Source organism: Manis pentadactyla, chromosome 6 (genome assembly GCF_030020395.1).
Source record: "Manis pentadactyla isolate mManPen7 chromosome 6, mManPen7.hap1, whole genome shotgun sequence".
In the NCBI taxonomy this organism is placed as follows: domain Eukaryota; kingdom Metazoa; phylum Chordata; class Mammalia; order Pholidota; family Manidae; genus Manis; species Manis pentadactyla.
Window position 1 is genome coordinate 81,836,650 of NC_080024.1, and position 24,538 is coordinate 81,861,187.

At 37.8% G+C, this 24,538-nt stretch overlaps 1 pseudogene; it reads right to left on the reverse strand.

Annotated features, from left to right (window-relative positions):
- Positions 1–1,711: 1,711 nt before the first annotated feature.
- Positions 1,712–16,322, reverse strand: LOC130684185 (iron-responsive element-binding protein 2-like; annotated as a pseudogene).
- Between the last annotated feature and the right edge of the window lie 8,216 nt (positions 16,323–24,538).

A 24,538-nucleotide genomic window follows, 5' to 3' on the forward strand; every position in this document is an offset into this window, starting at 1 on the left:
CAGAACAAAAAGGCATCCTACAGTATGGGAAAAAATATTTGTAAATGAAATACCCCACAAGGGCTTAACATCCAAAATACATAAAGACCTCACACGCCTCAACACCCAAAAACCAAATAACCTTATTAAAAAATGGGTGGAGGATATTAACAGATACTTCTCCAAAGAAGAAATTCAGATGGCCAAAAGGCACATTAAAAGATGCACCACATCACTAATTATCAGGGAAATGAAAATTAAAACCACAATGAGATATCGCCTCACACCAGTTAGGATGGCCAACACAGAAAAGACTAGGAACAACAAATGCTGGCGAGGATGCAAAGAAAGGGGGAACCTCCTACACTGCTGGTGGGAATGTTCAACCACTGTGGAAAGCAATATGGAAGTTCCTCAAAAAAATGAAAATAGGAATACCATTGGACCCAGTAATTCCACCTCAGGGAAATTACCCTTAGAAGACAACTTCTCAGATTCAGAAAGACATAAGCACCCCTATGTTTACTGCAGCACTATTTATGATAGCTAAGATATGGAAGCAACCTACGTGTCCATCAGTAGATGAATGGATAAAGAAGATGTGGTACATATACACAATAGAATACTATTCAGCCATTAGAAAGATGTAAATCCTACCATTTGCAACATCATGGCTGGAGCTAGAGAGTATTATGCTCAAGTGAAATAAGTCAGGAAGAGAAAGACAAATACCAAATTATTTCCCTCATTTGTGGAGTATAACAAAGCAAAAACTGAATGAACAAAACAGCAGCAGACTCACAGACTCCAAGAAGGGACTAGTGGTACTAAAGGGGAGGGGTTGGGGAGATTTGGTGGGGAGTGATGAGGAATGGGATTGAAGGGCATTATGATTGGCACACATGGTGTGGGGGGGGGTCACGGGGAAGAGTGTAGCTCAAAGACAAATAGGGACTCTGTGGCATCTTACTACACTGATGGACAGTGACTGCAATGGGGTATGGCGGGGTACTTGATAATAAGGGTGAATGTAATAACCACATTGTTTTTCTTGTGAAACCTTCATAACAGTGTATATCAATGATACCTTAATTTAAAAAACGTCTCAGGAAAAAGGGAACCTATACCTGTAATTAATATTCACAATATTTGTACTATCTCAGAAAGATGAGAGAATCAGCATGTCCATCTTAAGGGTGAAGACTAAAAACTCAAAAAGAACAAAGTTCCTAAGATATGAGAGTGGTGAGGGTTGGTTTTGCCCAGCCTTTTTACAACTACAAATTGTGAGTATGAAATGTCAGAAACTACAAGTCCTATGACTTCTCTCTCCAGTGGACCCCTATTTGCTCTCCAATAAAGAGTCTCAGGAGAAATGTCTTGGGGCAGATGACCTGTCACCATCTTCACCTGTTCTAGGAATAAAAAGGAAAATGTAGCCTACTATCTCTGAGTCTGTTAACCCCTGATGGAGCAAATCAGACAAAAGGGGTTAAGTAAACTACCACTGTACACAAGTAATTTTTATTATCAAGCAGGACAGAATCTTCTTTCCTTCTAACATATGATTTCCTCAAATAAGAAAAGAGTGACCTAGATTTAATCAAACACAGAGTATTAAAGTGAAGCTAGATTAGTACAAAATATTATATAAGATCACAAAAAAAACAAAAATATGATATTCAAATAAGTACAAAAAATCCAAATGAGGAAAATAAACTTTCACAGGATGTTACCGCCAAAAGGAAACATTTAAAACTCTTTGAAGTTTAGTAAGATAAAATTTAAGAATTGATATCAGCAAAAACAGTCCTTTGGTGGCCCAGTCCCTTGAATTTCCTGACCCATATTTCTTTCCTGCTGAAACAATCAGTGGGATCCTTCTTTCTGGTACAGCTCAGCAGCCTCAAACACATCGAGCTATAGAGTCAAACAAACACAAAAATCATTAACACAAATTTTGATATAGTTGGCAACTGCTTAAATACTTTGTATATATACTGACTATCTGTCCTGATGGAAAATGAATTGTTTTGGGAGCTGGTTTTCCAAGAAACTTATTAAAAAGCTTGATATTTGCAAAAGTTCCTCTTGTCATTACAGCATCATTACCTCTTCGGGCTCCGTAAGAGTTGAATTCATGAGGGGTAAGGCTACAGGAAAATTATGTAAGTAATTTAATTTCAGGTGGAAAATAATCACGTACTACTGAATTGTAAAACTTACTCAAAACATTTTTTATTATGGATAATTTCAAGTATGTACAAAAGTAGGGCAAACAGAACAGTGAATCAACAAGCAGGTGCCTCTCATCACATTGTAATAATCAAATCATGGACTCTGTTTCTTCCATAATTATCCCCTATTACATTATTTTGAGGAAAACACATTTTAGTTGTATATATTTCAGTATGTTCCTATAAAAGATTCGGACTCGTAAAATACTATCCTGATACCAAAAAAAGCCCCCACAGTTTCTTAATATCAGAGAGCCAGTCAATATTCAAATGTCCCTGATTTTCCCCATGATTCATTTGTTGTTGGTTTGTTCAAATCAGGCAGGGTCCAAATATGCTTCATATATTCATTCAGTCAATCTCTTAATCTTCACATCTGCTTTCCCTTCTTGCCCCTCTTGTACTTTTTCTGAAGGAAACAGGTCACTGGTTGTAGTTTCCTGCATTTATACTGTGCTAACTGCATTCCCACGGTGTCATTCCCAATCCTCTGTCACTTTATTTCCTGTAAACAAGATGTCAGATCCAATGGCTTGATAATATTTGGGTTTTTAATGTTAATTTGTGTAACAGGCCTCATAGGTCAAACATCCATTGGAGGCACATGATACCCAGTTGTCTCTTTCTGGAATGTTACCAGGGACTATCATCACTGTCCAGATTAAATCTTTCATTAGGGATTACACAACAGTGATACTCATCACTCCTCCTCCAACTTTTAGCTGGAAAACTTCTATAAAGACAAATGTCCTTCATCAATGATTAGGTTATACTGAAATTCATTCCACATGGTAAAGACTGTTTACAAATCTATGACTGTTAAGTAATCAGATGGTTCCCTACCAACTTCCAGAGGTAAGTTGGTCTGTTTTTTTCTTTCAGTATTATTATAAACTCAGAGACTAAAATGCATGATTTAATCCATTCCAGTTAGTATTTTTTACTGATGCTCAGCATGTCCCATCTTTAAGCAGTGGCAGGTTCAAATTGGTTCCTGAGACCTTTTCACAGAAGCCCTGTAGTTTCTGGCAGCTATTTCTCACTGGGAAAAATATAGACATTTTCCAGACCCAAATTTGGAATCAATCATCTCTCCAAGAAGCACTGGTTGTTTGTACGGGTTTCCCCTCCTATCTGGAAGAGAATGTTCCAACATAACCATTCATAAACCAAAACAGCATCCAGTGCAGGGCATCTCCTGATTTCTGGAGGGTCACATCCCTCCACTTTTGCCATAGACCTACACTAGCACTTGCCTTTTTGCTAATGGAAAGAAGTCCGAAGAGGATTTTCACTTCCACGAAAAAAGCTGTTACCACACCAATGTAGGTCTTTTGTGAAAACAAAGTGGTGTGACTTGAGCTTCTGGAAAGCTGAGATACCTGTACAGTGCTATGGCATTCAGACACCATAATCTGGGTGTTAACGGGCTGGACTGGTCACCAGGACAAGAAACAGCTAAGCATCTCAACAACAGCTAAGTGTCTGTTCGGCCTTTTATGTAAAGGCAATAAATATTCTAAATTTGTACACTTAAATGTTTTTATAATGGAGGTGGGGGTGGGGGATGGTTCATATGTCTATTTAAAAAAATTCTGATTTATGAGAAGTACTGGATTAAATATTCTAAGATCTGAAACTACAATAAATATAAAAACTGTATCTTGGAAAGTGGTGGCTCCTTTTTTTTGAGGGTTGGCAGCAATGTCACAATTACGACCACGATGGAAATCACAACCAACAAATATCTGGGAAAAAGAAAATTTACCTTATTTCTCAACACTGTATATAAAAGCTAAGTGGGTAACAAACTGATTCATCTTCGTGAAGTTTTACCAAAGGCAGCTGCTATTAGGAATTTCTACCAAAGTACTTTAATTCACACCAAACTACAGTTAACTGGAAAGTAAGTTCAAACACAAAATTCACGACAGCACTGCTGAAACTACAGTAAGAGTTTTCAGGTTTACTACATGACAAACCAAGCCACATGACATGGTCTGTGTATGAGATTTCACTGCAAAGTCTTGTCATTCAAGCAGCACAAACACCAAGGTTGATCGGGCAGCATGTCCCACCTTCAGCAAACCTGTCTGTGGTGTCAGGATGGCTCTGTGACACCAGAGAGCATTACCATGCACAGAGAAATGAAATAATGTGTTTCTAGTTTCAGATTGTTATCTCCTCTATAAACGATCTTTACATTCATTGATTTATGTAAAATTTTAGACTCAAAAAGCAGGAATTCACTGTCTTTCCATTTGACACAGATCAAGCCTAGCTTCATGCACATGCATCTTATAGTCCACAAAAGACACATTTAAATTTCTAACTAGGGGAGGGTGGTTAGGGTAATTTGACAGGTCAAACCATGATGACTTTTCAACAAAGAAAAATTGAAAAGAGAAGTCTTGCTTCCAATCAGTTGTTTATTTTGGCTACCCCTCTATTAGGGGTGCAATTTAAAACAGCCATTTCAGTTTCTAAAAACATAAGCAAAATCAGGTACAACAGGTACTCCAGTTACTGCGTAAGTCACCATGGCAAGCAGACACCTGTGACAACAGGTACTTCCTGGAGGAACGAACGTGACCAGAAGCCTCTCAATCAGTAAGAAAGGAGACAAAATAAAAGCATCTGAACACCAGGCACACATACCCTCTACTGGCCAAGTATTTAACAGCAGCACTACTCCTCGCAATGCTTCCAGCGGGCGATATATGGTCTGTGGTGACACAGTCTCCCAGATGCAGTAGGACGTGGGCATTTTCAATAGACTGCAGTGAAACTGGCTCTTTGGTCTAAAAGGTAAAAAGTTAAAGGCATTTAACTCTTCATGAGTTTTTTTAGTTATAACAACATTAAAAAGATGAAACAGTGATAAAACAGTACTTAACAAGCTTATCAAAAAATGAAGGACATCTGATAGAAGTAAACTTCAAGTCCCATGGAAACAAGAGTGAATATGGTGCTTCTAAGGAATCCCACTGCTTATTTCCCATCTGTGAATATGGTTTTGGTTGGTGAATTAAAAGAAAGATAAAATGGGAGTCATAAAAAGAGGCTTATATAAATGATCAAGGGAATAAAGTATTTATGTTAAAATGAAAAAAATAGGTCTTACTGATTTAGAAATAAAGCTGACAGCACATTCTATAAAATCATGACATTTTGGATGGAATCAATAAGGATTTGCTCATCAAATTCCAACACACCAGATTTTTAGGAGCACTACCCTGTGAGTTAAGTTTCAATAGAAACTGAATGTCAAAATTTGTAGACTCCAAAAATCTAAAAAACTTAAAAATATCTACACAAGTTGCTAAAGAGAGATTGTGTGTGGGTATTGCTGTTGATCTTCAGAATATCGTCATGGACAAAAACCGCTACTTCTTTCAATGCACGTCCCACATCACAGTGTGATATTTTCAAACTACACTTATAACCCTTGCCACCTGCACCACCACCCCAGCAGTCCAGCCATCATCGCCTTTCCCTCTGGATTCTGCTGTCACTGGTCTTCCTGCTTCTACCTAACCTTCACCCCCAAGAAAGTCTCAATACAAAGAGCAACCCTTTTGAGTATGACACTCCTCTGTTCGAAACCTTCCCATGGCTCCCACTCCCCGTGTCACTTCACTCAGAGTACAAGACTACATTTTAACATTGGTCTAAAGTTCCCTATGTACTGGGACCTCCATTTCTGACATCGTTTCCTACCACTATCCTTATTTCCCATGCTCTAGCCACACTGCCCTCCTTGAGGCCTTTACCCTGATTTCTCCACTGGGCAGCCCTCTTCTTTGTCCAGATATATGGCTAACTTATTCACATCTTTCAAAGTTTTGCTCAAATGTCATATTTTCAACCACTCTATATAAAATTACAATCTACTCCCCAAATTTTGCACAATTGGTTCTTTTTACCCTGATCATATATATTTTTTCATTACCACTTACCACTTTTTAGCATAATATGTAATCTACCTAGTTATTCTGCTAATGGTTCACTGCCTTCCTCTCCCCATGAGAATGTTGGGGTTGTTAACTGATGAAATCTGCATACCTAGAAGAGTGCCTGGCACACAGCAGAGATTCAGTAAATATTTGTTAAGTGAATAAACACTTTTTGTGCCCTCATATTTATATTTTCCATTATTAAAAAAAAGTGTGACTATATGTATTTACTTGTAGGTGTAAAAGACATCCCTGGGACGATGCTTAAAAAACTGACAAGCACTGGTTGCCTCTGAGGAGGTGAAGCAGGAGGCCAGGCATGGGTGAGACAGACTCATTGCACCATCTTTCTTTTGAAATCTGAACCATCTGAGTGGGCTAACAGAGCAGTTTATATGAAGTGTGCCCATATTCAAGATGCTAAATGTAAATGCTTGCTACATATTTCTAATAGGTAAAAAAATTAATCAATTCTGTTACTCTAAGCTATTCTCTCAGATACTAGAGATTTCCAGATACAAAATGACTATCACTCATTAAAACGTATGTGTTCAAAATAATGTAATCTAAAATTTTATTCTATTCAGAAAGCAGGATGTGTGAAATAAAGAAAACATCGACACTTCACTGAACTGCTGAAGAAATGAGACTCTTACCTCTATTTCCTCTTTTCATGTTTTAAACATGGACAATATAACATGCTCTTCCTCTATCTGATGAACTTCTTCTCGAGGAGGCCAAATATTATGTAGGTAAATGTTCTTGCCAGTAGTGTCAGTACCTGTTTAAAATATTTTAGTATGAGATTCAAGACATTCACATCGCCAAAGGAATTATCATACAAACTAAGTAAATTACTCAACAGCAGACTGCTTTAGGCATAAGCAGCTGAAGGAAGCAACTATGCCCATTTTACTTTCTTCATATAAACACAGAAATGAATGACGATGCATTACACCAAGAGGTCCTGAAATGATCAAAGAATGGCTGATCTAAGAAACATTTCAAAAATACAACAGCCTCTGGGAAAAAAGTGTGCGCAGGGACATATGTATGCAGATAAAGGAAGAGATACCTAAAGGCTCGGTCTGGAAATCTATATTCACTGTACCTGCTATGGCATAAGCCACCCAAGGGTGGAGAGGCAAGATAGTTGGCATGGACACAATCACAAAGACGACCTTCAAAATTTTTGTTTCCAGATAAAACTCCACAGGTAACCAAATCACCCTGAAGAAAAACACACACAAACAATATATATTCTAGAGATGGTACAAATTTGGATAATTATATATACATAAACAATCTCAAATATTGTACTTCTGAGGACAAGATAACCAAAACATATTCTACCAATTATTACAGAACTATCAAAACTGTAAATAAACTAATTCCTGGTGTTATTCTTTGAGAATCATTTTAAGATTGACAGGTTACTATTCCCACAGAATATATATAGGTCTACAGAAATACAAATGTCAATATACATTTTCTGTAATTTATTAATAAAACAGAGTTCGTTATCTTATTGAGTGACACATTTTACCTGTTTGACTGCATTTAAAATGGCTTCTGATAAGGGTGCTGTGTTTCCCACACATGCTGAACATCCATAGCCAACTATTTCAAATCTGCATTTCAAAACAGAAATATGACTGGACAGAACGTCACAGCATTTGTGAAGACACGACAAGCCTTATCTCTTATTTCCACCTTTGTAATAAGATCACTGAAGAGAATATTCATGACAGATGGATCAACCTTCATCGGCATGTCTACTCCGGTTTCTGAGCAACCAAGCCTGACTCTCCCTCTCGGGCATGCAGCCTGCACTGGATGCCAACCATTGAAGTCCTGATGCTTAGGACAAGCCCTAGTCAGGATTGGTAACTAACTCTGCAGAGAGCCAATCACACTACACAAGAAAACTCCTCAGCTACTACTTGCTAGGAACATAACATGAGCACTCAAAAAACTGATGCTGTACTTCTGCCTGAGGGTTTAAACTACAAAGCCTCAAGACAGCCTGGCTTTAACAAGCTGACCAAAGCTCACCAAAGAGGCACTGGAGTTGGGTCCTCTGACAGGAACAAATCTTCCCATTCTTAACCAAAAAAAGTCCCTGACAAAAATCCCAAGATGATATAACTAAAAAACTGTAGGTAAAATCCTCAAAATTACCTCCAGCTGCCCTTCTAAAAGCAAAAAGAAAATCTAAAATGTATCTCTCTTGCAAAGGAATTGACTACTTATGTAGGGTATGTTCCAAAATAGACACTGAATATAGCTAGCCACAATTTATTTTTCTGATTATGTAAGAAATGTAAACGTATTTTCCCCACAGTTCAGGGACAACTTCACCTGTGCTTATTTAATAGACCCCAGCACATCACAAGCCCCAATCAAGACAATTTACTCAGTTAATAAAACAACCTGTAAGAGTTCACTCTTCCTGTCTTCCCAACTCATGGAAATTACACTCTACATGGTACCATGGCATATATGGCCGGCCACTGCTACTTGGTTTTACTTGTCCATTTTGTCTTTCCATCCTTAAACTCGAATCCACATTTCCTACTTCTGCAGCCAGCACACTGCTGCTGCGTTCACTGACTATAACCAATCTTACCTGTGAGTGACAGGGCCTCAAAGATGTGTGACAATGGCGAGGTAACAAGTAAGCTAGAGCACAATTTTTCTAACTTCTTGACTATGAAGGGTTCTAGGAAGCAGCTTCCATCACTGCTGAGTACCAATGTCAGTGTAAAGAGGTGTAACTATCACTTACTTACCCGAGTTTACTAAGGAATGCAATACTCCACTGGAACTGAGGTAATGTGTAACCATCCCACTGCCTGGAGATAAACTCATTCTGATGTAAGGTTTAACATGCAGACCAGCTTGAACAGCTTTTTTAGCCAAAAGACCTGCACAGTGAACAATGATTCATTACGGTGATGTCTCTCCCTCCTTCCTCACATTAAAGGGGGAAGCGAGAAAGTATTTATTTAACAAGCCAATCTCCATCTCTTGTCAGGGTAAAAGTCCACACTCATGAATTTACTGTCATTATTTTGTCCACTCTATGCTCTTGATTTTTTTCATTTGAAACAAACCACAAGTTGCAGCAGATACACTAGCTTTACATTGTAAATTGTTCACGTGCAGCCTGATGTGGCATGCGCATAAATGGACCAAAGGACGATATGTAGTAATATAATGTACACAGTAACCAACGCATAGTGAGCCTTTTAAAATTCCAGTCATAATAAATAATAATTCAGCATGTATTACACATGACTTTTAACAATGAGTGGTTCTATGTGCATACAACTGATTTCATTTACAATCCTTACCAATCAACTTTTACTCTCAATGGACTATGGCACACTACTATGGAAACTTCACATAGATTATCAAAGGATTCGATCATTATACTTCTAAATTACCAGAAGCAGCAGATACAACCTAAAACTAATAGACATGCAAGTTATGATTTTTAAAAAATTTACCTCCCATGTAATAAAAACAAAATTAGTAACATAAATCAAACCTAGTCTCCTTGAGACCTAATGTTGAAGACGTAAAAATCTCATGAAGTTTCTCAGACACAGACACTGATACTCACGTGTGATATAGAAAAACCACATAACAGAAAAGTAAAAACTAATTTAGGAAAAGACTATGTATGGCCATAAAACACAACCTACTTGCAGAGAGCATGACAGATGGATTGCAGTTATTGATGCAACTGGTAACTGCAGCGACGACGACAGACTCATAGGACAGCTGATAGACACATATTCATAGCAAATAGTGAAGGCATCATTCTGCTTTTCGGCAGCAATTTGGAAGCCTTTAAATCCAACCTATGTAAATTTGCACATAAATATAAACTATGCATTCTGGATACAAATAGGAAAAAAGACTGGCAGAAAATACAGCAGATCCTTGACATATGATGATTTGACACTGGAAGTTCTGATTATTTGTGAGTGTTGCTAAAGATTCATGACCTTTAGTAGTTAAGATTCAGCTAAAATATGAATTTGAGTAGTCACAATAAGAATTACTAGGTACAGCCAACTACCCAGAATGCAGGTATACCTTGGCTTTATTGTTCTCTGCTCACTGCTGTTCAGGTAATACTCAAGAGATGTACAAATTTTCTTTGTTAACAATGGCCCTGAAGATCTGCTTCAAAATGAGCCTGTGAACCTATGTGTATAAAATAGATGAAGCAAGACTGCCAATGAGTTGTTAATTGTTGAAGTGAAGTACATGGGAATTCAACACACCATTTTGTTCCTGTCTAAGTCTGACATTTTCTCTCTCTCTCTCTCTCTCTCTCTCTCTCTCTCTCTCTCTCACACACACACACACACACACACACAAAGAAATTTTAAGAAAGGAAGTCTCTGAAAGCCAGTTACTAGTTCTCAGAATAGAGAAAGTGGCAAGATTGAAGCCATGATTCTCAGAAATTCTGTATAAACCCCCAAGTCAAAGAGGTCACTTGTTACCAGATTTTGAGAATAATTAGTTACACAGTAGTGTTTTTCTCCTATTCTGGGAAGTCACAAAAGTCTAGAACAGTGCTATTCAACAGAATTTTTCTGTGATGATGTGAATATTTAGTATCTATGCTGTCCAACACAAAAGTGTTAACCACAAGTAACTATCCAGCACCTGAAATGAGGCCACTGTGACTAAGAAACCCAAATTTTAATTAATTTAAATGTTAACTTAAAGAGAGACAGTCAACCTCTGCTCCTCACAGTGGACCTGGGTAAACGACTGATCTATACTTTGGTCAGAAGGAAAAATGGGGCTGATGGTGTGTGCTGTAACAAAAAAACACAGCAGATTGACTTTATGGGTCACCTGGCTAGTTCTATATTACTTATTCAACACAAAGTGCACTGACAAGGATATCAATAGAGTGATCTACCTTTTCATTTAAGCAAGCTTGGAAATCACTTTTCATTTCTGTCACAGCAACTCTATCCTGAGGTCTTTTTGGACCACTGACAGATGGAACTATTGAATTCAGATTAATCTGGATCACCTAGATCATGGAGAAAAGGGAAAGGATTTAGAACTTTAAGTAAAGATTCTAACTTAAGGACTAATTTCTGAAGCACACTGAGTTACGTATTCATTCTGACATTCAACCCCAGAAATACAGATTTTTTTAACAACCCCATTTATGAAACATGACAAAAACTGCTAGAAGACTAGCAGAACAATGCACACACTGTCCAACATCAATTGAATAGTCTGTAAAAAATTTTCTGTTCCCCAAATGTTTTTTTTTCCCAGGAAGATGATAAACACTGTCTTCACAGATGTCTCTTGTACAGTGGATGCCTGTGGTGACTATCAACTTTGGCCTCTGAGCTCTAAATTCTCCCTTCTTTGCCTGTTCTGTGACAGTGGAGTTGGGCTCGTGAGCATTTACCCTTTCACGGCCAGTCGGTAGATGGTGCTGGAGGGACACAACAGAGAAAGGGTTTTTCATTTGCTGGTTCCCCAGTGTCTAGCTGGCCAGGCAGGCTCCTGCAGGTCACACTTTTATTCCTTGGTTCAAAAAATTATTTTTTTAAAAGCCCCACCTTCCACCTAAGTTTCTATTAATTTCTCTGGTATTTCTATCACTTCCTGTCATCCACTTATCCAGCGTATGTGCAAATTAAGTTTCCCTTCATTGAGACCTTCATGATTCCTCTACAACCCCGCTTGTTCTGAATGACCTTGACCACAAACCTGCTTTTCTTATGCCTTCATTTCTTGGCTCCAGGTGATCGTAGTCTTTGTGTTTAAAAGTGGGATTCATGAGTTTCTCTTGAAATCAATTTCTTGATGGGTTATAGCTTTATTTCTTAATATGGTCAGGTTTTTAATAAGCAAATGTATTCCATTTTATTTTACCACTACCACGTTTCTACTTACTTTTTCTTACTCTTTCCTACATTCTTTCTTCCCTTCTTTGTTTTTTAATGTGGACAAAGCACTAGAGTCAATAAACAGTGGTGAAGTGGACCAGAAAATCCTCACAGAAGTTAGAAGACCCGACCAAAGCAAATTTACACCAATTCAATCCCTACGGGTCCTATACTAGCCTTCAATATGCCAGTAATGTATTCACCTATTTGCCTAACATGTTTCCTGAATATCTACTGTGTGCCAGTCAGTGTTCTAGGAGCTGAAGATGCAATGCAAAAAATAAAAATAAATAGTGCAGACACAAGTTCCTGTCCTAATGGAGCCTATGTGTACCTTCCATTTGGAAAGACAGACAAACCAGTACACAAATTAAAATTTCAAGGAGGGATACATGCTATCAAGAACAATACAGCTGGGTGAGAAAATGGATTCCCACCCCCCACAAAAAATATAGCTAACAGTTAACCACACCTATGATAACATCCTCTTGTTTATTTAGATCCTTGACACACTACTAGAAAATGAATGTTATTAAAATTAAGACTCCTGAAAGTGAATACTACCTACTTCAATATAAACACAAATCCTCAACAGATTACAAACGTTTGCTTAGATTGTAAAATATATTTAACATTTAAGACTGCATAACTGGATATCCCTTTCATAATTGTGGATTTTCACAAAATATAGACATTAACCAGATGCAGACATCATCAAAACTGGTATTTTGGGAGGATATTATAGTGATCATGAAGTAGAAAAAAATTAGAGTGCTAAATTAAGAGTCAATTTTGTACTTAAAATACTAAAAATTTAGACCCCATAAAAAGTTGAAAAATTCACTGTAATAGAAATCTATGTAAAATTAATTAATAAAATGAGACTCACATACCCATTAGCTTGTTAAATAGTAATAATGGCTAAAATTTATTGAGCACTTACTATGTGCCTGAGGCTGTTCTAATGAATTTGTGTTTGATCTTTAAAGAATCCTGAGTTAGATAGGATCTTCCTATCTTAGAGATGGGGAAACTGAGGCAGAAAGGCTAAATAAAGTGCCCAAGGTTACAAAACTAATAAATTTTAGGGCTGGGATTCAAACCCAGGTGGTTAGGCTCCAGAATTTACACTCTTCACTACTACTTGGGTTATTCTGTATATACTTGTTAGTACTCAGGCGTTCCTGAATTATTCTGGTTATTGCTAAACAATTTCACAGCTTTAAGATATGCTTCCATTGACTTGAGTTTGTCTTTGTCAAAACCTAAAAAGAAGATTAATAACAAAAATCAAGTAAGGAATTGCGAAATCTTTGGGGGTAGGGTTCTGCGTTCCAATGATGAGCAAGAAACAAATATTCCAGATTACATAATACTCAGAATAGATTTCTTTCCAAATTAATATTTGATATTATTCTCAAGAGTAAAGTTTACCCTTCATGAAAACGCTACTTGCTAAAAACACCTACCAGCCCTTACTTAAAAGTTAATCACTGATGATAAATACTGAGCAACTTCTATAAGACTCGCAAAAAATATTATTTGCAAAAGAAAAACCAGTAATAAAACCGAACATAATAAATTACTATCCACCATGAAGGAAGAAATCCATCACTTTCCGTAAACAATAAACAATATTAATAGTTAAAATGAAAGAATAAAGTGAAAGTTAAGAACAGTTTTACAGAGAAAAAGCAGAAATTAAAGAATTTAGATGTTGATATTAAAAGTTTCCAATTGAACATTGGGGTGGTTGTCTGTAAGCCTGATGAGAAGTAAAGTGACTTATGCAGATGGTCTTTCCGCAGGATTGTCACAGAACACATCCTCCAAGTTATAAGTTCTTCTCACAATGTAACAGTAACATTCCTCCAGCAAGGGGTGGGGTCTGTGTTCCCCCTGCACCAAAGCAGTGTGATTTCCAGAAGGCTGGCTGTCTCTGTGTCCTCAGACCACTGGATTCCTAAAGCCACCACATGAGAAAGCCCAGACCCATGTAGAAGCCACCCATCAAAATCCAGCTTGAAGAAATCTCAGCATTTTATGAGGACTATTCCCTCTCCAAGAATCCAAATGAATTGTTATTCATTTTGCCATGTGACTTATAATAATCTTCTCCCAAAATGAAAAATACTAGAATATATTCCCCAAATATATGTATGATTAGAGATTAGGAGTTCAGCAATGATCTCTTTAAAAGAGGAAGAGGGGCAATTTAAAAACAAAACAAAACAAAATGAAAAAAACAGGCAATAGGCTGATAGACACTGAGAAGTCACTGGTGGTTACCATGGGGGAGGAATTGGGGTTGGTGGGTGAAACAGAGAGTCACAAAATCTCAATCATAATATAAATTAGTCACAGACATGAAAGTACAGCATATAGTCAACAGTTCTGGGGTGAGCATTTAATGATGTATGTAAGTGTTGAATCACTGTGTTGTATACCTGAAACCAATATAAGATTGTATAGCAACTATGCTTCAATAAAAAAACAAAATTGTTTTTACTTAAAAAAAAGAGGAAGTGGATCAAAATAAGAAAAGAGATCCTGCTTTTTAAAAACAAGGGGCCTTATGTAGTATCAACACATTGTGGGTTTTCAGGTACTTCTTATAATACATAAACTACTCAACATAAGAGTGGTAAAAACTCCTAGCTTACCAGGCTACAGAAGATTCGGAACTTGTAACCCTGTGCTGCTTTTCACCAAATCACGTGCTTCTTACTGTCAGAGCACTGGGTCCCAAACTCTTTGTCTGGTGACCACCTATTCCTGCTAAAAGAACAGAGGAGAATATTCTCAAGCTTGACTCCCATTAAACTGCAACCTCTGATCCCTAAGCAGAATGGAGGTCTCCATCATTATGGGGAAAAACAAAGCTGAAGGTAGGCAGTATAGATAATCCCTTTACGTTGCCGTAAATGGGCCCCAGGGAACCAGGAACAGACCAGAATCTGGGAAGTTTAATATGCATTTTATGCATTCTTTTAAAATAAGACAATTTCATGAATAACTAAATAACATGTACAAGAATAGTGACTTACTATAGAATATTTCAGAGACACACACTGGAAATGTAACAAGTTTATCCTAAATGATCTTGCTTCTTACCTGTATGTTCTAAATGTTTTAAAGTCACACTGTCAACAGGGAAAAAGCTGAGGATAGCACCATATTCTGGACACATATTTGCTATTGTAGTTTGATCCACTATAGATAATTGTGAAACTCCACTTCCAAAAATCTCAACAAACTTTCCAGCCACTTCTACTTGCCTGAGGTGCTAATAAAGGGACACACATAAATACACAAAATCAGCAATAAGATAAGCATGGTTTCTTTGAAAACTACAAAATCTAATTTTTAACTCTTACTAGTGACGGTGAAGGAAAGAGGTCCACTTGTTCTTATGAAACAGGAACTCCTTCCGGTTTTGCAGGTGTTTTAAGATAAACTGTCAATAGAAGAGTGGTCCCATGTCACTGTTAGGACAGAAAAGGGACTGAAAACTCAAAATGACTAAGATTTACATTTTAATGTCTCTGAAATAGGGGTATACCTTAGACTCAATGGTGAGTCTGTTAGCTGGCAGTCTTTCTTAGCAGTATTTTAAATAAGGTTGTGTCTATCCATTAATGGCATCGTAAATTGGATGAAATAGTAATATACAGATGAACTGTATTTAAATAAAAAATTACATGTTGGCTATAAAAATTCTTCAAATTCCAACTGTAGCATCACTAATTTCTACAGCACATTAAATTTTACACCACAAATATTTACAGCATCATTAATTATAGGTAAATTCCATTTTGATAACATTTAAGAAGTGGCTTCAAAATTCCTTCTAAAATCATTTTTCTTAGTTTTTACCAAGAACCAAACAGCTTTCACCTGTTCAAAATTATGAAATGGTCTTGGATTGGTACAGTGAAGCAACTAGGGAGGGGACTAAGAATGAAACAGCCTTCAACCTGGGGACAATACTAAGTCCAAACATCTCAGAGGTGGTAGGGGTCACTTAATCCAAACTGCTTAAGATATAGAAACTCAAGCCTAGGAGAAGGATGTTTGCTTAAATTCATGAAGATGAGAGCAATACAGATTAGATATACCAAACCAACTTCTACTTTCACCAAATTAATGAGGTACCACAATATACACTGTGAAAACCAAGATAAAATCAGTCCTATGAAGACCATGAATAGAACTTCAAAGAAGAAAAAGAATTCAATAAATGTAAACGTATGTAACAGATTAAAATTTTCTATGAACTAAAACATCAAAAATAGATCATAATATTGCTAAGAAAAAATACAGCCAGAGGGCTCTAAAGGCAAGATTAATTCTCAGTATGTCTTAAAGAAAGAATTGATTCCTCTAAAAATATAATGGCATATTCCTTTTCCTCTGGGATAACACTACAATTCTCAATTTAACTTTGTGATCTTTTGGTACCATACATGGAATCAATCATTTTTCCTAAGATGTCAAAATCTTTTTTAGAAGTGGAGCCAAGATGGCGGCGTGAGTAGAGGAGCAGAAATCTCCTCCCAAAACAACATATATGCTTGAAAATACAACAAAGACAACTCTTCCTGAAAGAGAGACCAGAAGACACCGGAAAACAACCAGACTACATCCACACCAGCGAGAACCCAGCACCTCATGAAGGGGGTAAGATACAAGCCGCAGTCAAGTGGGACCTGAGCGCCCCTCACACCAGCTCCCCAGCGGGAGGAGAGGAGTCAGAGAGGGAGGGAGAAGGAGCCCAGGACTGCTAATCAGCCAGCCCTTGCCATCCGCACTGGACTGCAGACAGTGCATGCGTGGGGTGCTGGATACTAGGGAAAAAGGACAGTAAGATGTGTGAGTAGGTCCCGGCAGCCGGTGCCCCAGGGAAAATGAAAAGCGAGTGCTTTTTGGAAGTGTTAAAGGGACAGGGACCACACAGCCAGACGGAAGCATCCTGGGACACTTAGTCCAGCAGCAGGGAACTCCGGGCACCCTATACCCCTGTATAGCAGGGCAGGTCAGACAGAGGGCCCTCACAGAGATAAACAGCCTCCCGGCCGTTTCCCCTCCAACGCGGCTAGGCTAATCAGAGCAGCTGCCCGAGGCAGGCCATGCCCACAGCAACAGCAGAGATAAACTCCATAGCGGCCGGGCAAGAATCAGAAGCCGCGTCTGCATGCAGCTGCCCAGCACAAGCCACTAGAGGTCACTGTTCTCCCAGGAGAGGAAGGCCACAAACCAACAAGAAGGGAAGTTCTTCCAGCCGTCACTCGTGCCAGCTCTGCAAACTGTCTCTATCAAAATGAAAAGGTAAAATTTGAGGCAGACAAAGATTACAGAGTCAACACATGAGAAGGAGACAGACCTAACCAGTCTTCCTGAGAAAGAATTCAAAATAAAAATCATAAACATGCTGACAGAGATGCAGAGAAATATACAAGAGCTAAGGGATGAAGTCCGGAGGGAGATTACAGATGTCCGGAAGGAGATTACAGAAGTGAAACAAACTCTGGAAGGATTTATAAGCAGAATGGGTAAGATGCAAGAGGCCATTGATGGAATAGAAAGCAGAGAACAGGAACGCATAGAAGCTGACACAGATAGATAAGGAATCTCCAGGAATGAAACAATATTAAGAGAACTGTGTGACCAACCAAAAGGAACAATATCCGCATTATAGGGGTACCAGAAGAATAAGAGAGAGAAATAGGGATAGAAAGTGTCTTTGAAGAAATAATTGCTGAAAACTTCCCCAAACTGGGGGAGGAAATAATCGAACAGACCATGGAAATACACAGAACTCCCAACAGAAAGGACCCAAGGAGGACAACACCAAGACACATAATAATTAAAATGGCAAAGAACAAGGACAAGGACAGAGTTTTGAAGGCAGCTAGAGAGAAGAAAAAGATCACCTATAAAGGAAAACTCATGAGGCTATCATCAGACTTCTCAACAGAAACCTTACAGGCCAGAAGAGAATGGCATGATATATTTAATGCAATGAAACAGAAGGGCCTTGAACCAAGGATACTGTATCCAGCACGATTATCATTTAAATATGAAGGAGGGATTAAACAATTCCCAGACAGGCAAAAGTTGAGGGAATTTGCCACCCACAAACCAATTCTACAGGGTATTCTAGAGGGACTAGTCTAGACGGGAGCACTCCTAAGACTAAACAGATGTCACCAGAGAAAATAAAATCACAGCAAAGAAAGCAGACCAACCAAATACTAACTAAAGGCAAAAAATAAAATCAACAACCCACTAAAAGCAGTTAAAGGAAACACGAAAGAGCACAGAATAAAACAACCAACATATAAAGAATTGAGGAGGAGGAATAAGAAGGGAGAGAAGAAAGGAATCTCCAGACAGTGTATATAACAGCTCAATAAGCGAGCTAAGTTAGGCAGTAAGATACTAAAGAGGCTAACCTTGAACCTTTGGTAGACACGAATCTAAAGCCTGCAATGGCAATAAGTACAGATCTTTCAATAGTCACCCTAAATGTAAATGGACTGAATGCACCAATCAAAAGACACAGAGTAATAGAATGGATGAAAAAGCAAGACCCATCTATATGCTGCTTACAAGAAACTCACCTCAAACCCAAAGACATGCACAGACTAAAAGTCAAGGGATGGGAAAAGATATTTCATGTAAACAATAGGGAGAAGAAAGCAGGGGTTGCAGTACTAGTATCAGACAAAATAGACTTCAAAACAAAGAAAGTAACAAGAGATGAAGTACATTACGTAATGATAAAGGGCTCAGTCCAACAAGAGGATATAACCATTCTAAATATATATACACCCAACACAGGAGCACCAGCATATGTGAAACAAATACTAACAGAACTAAAGAGGGAAATAGAATGCAATGCATTCATTTTAGGAGACTTCAACACGCCATTCACCCCATAGGATAGATCCACTGGACAGAAAATAAGTAAGGACACGGAGGCACTGAACAACACACTAGAACAGATGGACCTAATAGACATCTATAGAACTCTACATCCAAAAGCAACAGGATACACATTCTTCTCAACTGCACATGGAACATTCTCCAGAAGAGACCACATAGTAGGTCACAAAAAGAGCCTCAGAAAATTCCAAATGATTGAAATTCTACCAACCAACTTTTCAGACCACAAAGGTATAAAACTAGAAATAAATTCTACAAAGAAACCAAAAAGGCTCACAAACACATGGAGGCCTAACAACATGTAACTAAATAATCAATGGTTCAACGAACAAATTAAAATAGACATCAAGGAATATATGGAAACAAATGACAACAACAACACAAAGCCCCAGCTTCTGTGGGACACAGTGAAAAGCAGTCTTAAGAGGAAAGTATACAGCAATCCAGGCACACTTAAAGAAGGAAGAACAATCCGAAATACATAGTCTAAAATCAGAATGATCGAAACTGGAAAAAGAAGAACAAATGAGGCCTACAGTCAGCAGAAGGAGGGACATAATAAAGATCAGAGAAGAAATAAACAAAATTGAGAAGAATAAAACAATAGAAAAACTCAACGAAACCAAGAGCTGGTTCTTTGAGAAAATAAACAAAATAGATAAACCTCTAGCCAAACTTATTAAGAGAAAAAGAGAATCAACACACATCAACAGAATCAGAAATGAGAATGGAAAAATCACGACAGACTCCACAGAAATACAAAGAATTATTAAAGACTACTATGAAAAGCTAAATGCTAACAAGCTGCAAAATCTAGAAGAAATGGACAACTTCCTAGAAAAATACAACCTTCCAAGACTGACCACGGAAGAAACACAAAAGTTAAACAAACCAATTACGAGCAAAAAAATTGAAATTTTACTCAAAGAACTACCCAAACACAAAACCCCCAGCCCGATGGATTTACCTCGGAATTTTATCAAACATACAGAGAAGACATAATACCCATTCTTCTTAAAGTTTTCCAAAAAATAGAAGAAGAGGGAATACTCCCAACCTCATTCTATGAAGCCAACATCACCCTAATACCAAAACCTGTCAAAGACCCCACCAAAAAAGAAAATTACAGACCAATATCCCTGATGAATGTAGATGCAAAAATACTCAATAAAATATTAGCAAACTGAATTCAAAAATATATCAAAAGGATCATACACCATGTCCAAGTGGGATTCATCCCAGGGATGCAAGGATGGTACAACATTCGAAAATCCATCAACATCATCCACCACATAAACCAAAAGAAAGACAAAAACCACATGATCATCTCCATAGATGCTGAAAAAGCATTTGACAAAATTCAACATTCATTCATGAAAAAAGCTTCTCAGCAAAATGGGTGTAGAGGGCAAGTACCTCAACATAATGAAGGCCATATATGATAAACCCACAGCCAACATCATACTGAACAGCAAGAAGCTGAAAGGTTTTCCTCTGAGATCGGGAACAAAACAGGGATGCCCACCCTCCTCACTGTTATTTAACTTAGTACTGGAGGTCCTAGCCATGGCAATTAGACAAAACAAAGAAATACAAGGAATCCAGATTGGTAAAGAGGAAGTTAAACTGTCACTATTTGCAGATGACATGATATTGTACATAAAAAACCCTAAAGACTCCACTCCAAAACTACTAGAACTGATATCGGAATACAGCAAAGTTGCAGGATACAAAATTAACACACAGAAATCTGTGGATTTCCTATACACTAATAATGAACCAATAGAAAGAGAAATCAGGAAAACAACTCCATTCACAACTGCATCAAAAAGAATCAAATAAATAGGAATAATCCTAACCAAGGAAGTGAAAGACCTATACCCTGAAAACTACAAGACACTCTTAAGACAAATTAAAGGGGACACTAAGAAATGGAAACTCATCCCATGCTCTTGGCTAGGAATAATTAATATTGTCAAAATGGCCATCCTTCCCAAAGCAGTATACAGATTTGATGCAATCCCTATCAAATTAATAGCAACATTCTTCAATGAACTGGAACAAATAGTTCAAAAATTCATATGGAAACACCAAAGACCCCAAATAGCCAAAACAATCCTCACAAAGCAAAACAAAGTTTTGGGGGGATCTCACTCCCCAGCTTCAAGCTCTACTACAAAGCCATAGTAATCAAGACAATTTGGTACTGGCACAAGAACAGAGCCACAGACCAGTGGAACAGATTAGAGAATCCAGACATTAACCCAAACATATATGGTCAATTAATATTTGATAAAGGAGCCATGAATATACAATTGGGAAATGACAGATTCTTCAACAGAGGGTTTTGGCAAATCTGGACAGCTACATGTAAGAGAATGAAACTGGACCATTGTCTAACCCCATACACAAAAGTAAATTCAAAATGGATCAAAGACTTGAATGTAACTCATGAAACCATAAAACTGTTAGAAAAAAACAGAGGCAAAAATCTCTTAGACATAAACATGAGTGACCTCTTCTTGAACATATCTCCCCAGGCAAGGAAAACAAAAGCAAAAATGAACAAGTGGACTATATCAAGCTGAAAAGCTTCTGTACAGCAAAAGACACCATCAATACAACAAAAAGGTACCCTACAGTATGGGACAATATATTTGTAAATGACAGATCCGATAAAGGCTTGACATCCAAGATATTTAAAGAGCTCATGTACCTCAACAAACAAAAAGTGAATAATCCAATTAAAAAATGGGCAGAGGAGCTGAACAGACAGTTCTCCAAAGAAGAAATTCAGATGACCAACAGACACATGAAAAGATCCTCCACATCAGAGAAATGCAAATTAAAAGCACAATGAGATATCACCTCAAACCAGTAAGGATGGCTGCCATCCAAAAGACAAACAACAACAAATGTTGGTGAGGTTGTGGAGAAAGGGGGACCCTCCTACTCTGCTGGTGGGAATGTAAATTAGTTCAACCATTGTGGAAAGCAGTATGGAGTTTCCTCAAAATGCTCAAAATAGACTTACCATTTGACCCAGGAATTCCACTTCTAGGAATTTACCATAAGAATGCAGCACTCCAGTTTGAAAGACAGATGCACCACTATGTTAATCGCAACACTATTTACAATAACCAAGAATTGGAAGCAACCTAAGCGTCCATCAGTAGATGAATGGATAAAGAAGATGTGGTACATATACACAATGGAATATTATTCAGCCGTAAGAAGAAAACAAATCCTACCATTTGCAACAACATGGATGGAGCTAGAGGGTATTATGCTCAGTGAAATAAGCCAGGTGGAAAGAGACAAGTACCAAATTATTTCACTCATCTGTGGAGTATAAGAAAAAAGGAAAGACTGAAGGAACAAAACAGCAGCAGAATCACAGAACCCACGAATGGACTAACAGTTACCAAAGGGAAAGGGACTGGGGAGGATGGGTGGATGGTGAGGGATAAGGGGGGGAAGAAGAAAGGGGTAGTATGATTAGCATGCATAATGTGGGGGGTGGGAGAAAGGGAAGGGCTGTGCAACACAGAGAAGACAAGTAGTGATTCTACAACATTTTGCTATGCTGATGGACAGTGACTGTAATGGGGTTTGTGGGGGGGACTTGGTGTAGGGGAGAGCCTAGTAAACATAATATTCTTCATGTAATTGTAGATTAATGATAACAAAAAAAAGAAAGAAATGGGGGAATACTTCCCGATAGGATAAAACTAACTGTAAATCAATGATTAATGCATCCTTTACATATCCTTAATTTTGATCTTTTAAAGGGTGTGGGATGATCAGCTATGGAAGTACACTTTTCTGATAATATACCTTTCTCTTAAAAAAAAGCAGTTCCTGTGTGGTTATCTCCAATAGGTTCTTCACAATGGTATAAAGGTCATATCAAAGTGTGGGCAAAGGGTTTGTTTGTGTTTATACAGAGGATGAAGGCCTAATTTGGCTACCCAGAAAATGAATTAAGATACTGTATGAAGAAGATCTTCCAACATCAACATCCTCTGGAAGAGTCATTTCAGAAGATGATCATCAAAAAACTTCAACAAAGACCCTGGCACTGTTGCAGTTGTAGCTGCATTCATCCCACCGGTTCCTGGACTTGCCATTGGAATGAAGAAGGAGATACCTAAGCTGGCCTGTGCATACAGTAAAACAAGAAATTTGACTGGATCTATACTGTCGGAACTCAACCAAGAATTAGGAGAAGGGCAAGTTGCAGTGCTCCAAAATCGTGCGTCTATATACTATCTACTGTTAAAAGAACATATGGGATGTGAACAGTTCCCAGGAATGTGTTGTTTTAATTTGTCTGATTTTTCTCAAACTATTCGAATTCAGTTAGACATTATCCATCATATCATTGATAAGTTTTTACAAACGCATAGGGTACCTAACTGGTTTTCTTGGTTTCACTGGATATGGCTGGTAATTGTAGGTCTGCTTTTGTTATGTATCTGTATTCCTATTCTGTTAATGTGTGTATGCAATTTAATTAGTAGTTTGTTAAAACCTATACATGCTTATGTTACTCTACAAGAAGATATGTCAAAGAAATAATCAATTTTCCCATGTTTTCTTCTGTCTGCTACTTCTGTAGCTTTTCTTCTTCCTAATTACAACCCTTTAGTAGAATTCGTGCCTCATATCGAAAATTACTGAGTATCGTAATTCTTCCAAGTGGTAAAGATACCTCAAGACAAATGCTGGGCATAGAAGCCACATGGCATAAATCTGCAAAGAAGTAGAAAGCTATCCTTTTCAAAGAATATTGCTTCTCTCTCACTTACGAACTTTACATTTCCCTGTATGGCCCTGGAAGATGACTGGTTAGCCAGAGACAGGTAAGATTCCTCAAGGGAGGAACAACCTAAGACATGCACAGTTGCAGGGGGGCCATCAGGAGAGAAATTGGGGATCAACAGAGGTGAGGCTTAGAACCTCACCCCCAACCCCCGTTTTGATAGAAATCTTCTGCATCCGTGGATGTTTTGTTGCCCTTGTCTAGCTTGGATTAATACTTAGTCTATAGGCACAGACCTGATCATCTACATTTGCCCTCTTACAGCACTAAATTATGTTTTCTACCTTTATCTTGCATCTACCTACCACTTCAGCATTTTATTAAAAAACAATAATAATAATAAGGGAGAAATGTGGGATTCACATATAAATCAAGTATAAAAATCAAACGAATAATCATATCTGACTTGATTGTTTATAGTTCATGATGCATGATCAAAACTGAAAGTTTCTGTGATATGACTGCCCTTGCACTGTTCACCATGTAAGAACTTATTTACTGTGTAAGAAATTGTTCACCATGTAAGAACTTGTTTGTTATGCTTCAGAAGAATGGAGACTGTTGAGAATTAGGCTTGGGGTTGATTAATGATTGTGCATTGAGTCCCCTATACAGAATTTTATTGTTGTTAACAACCATTTGATCAAT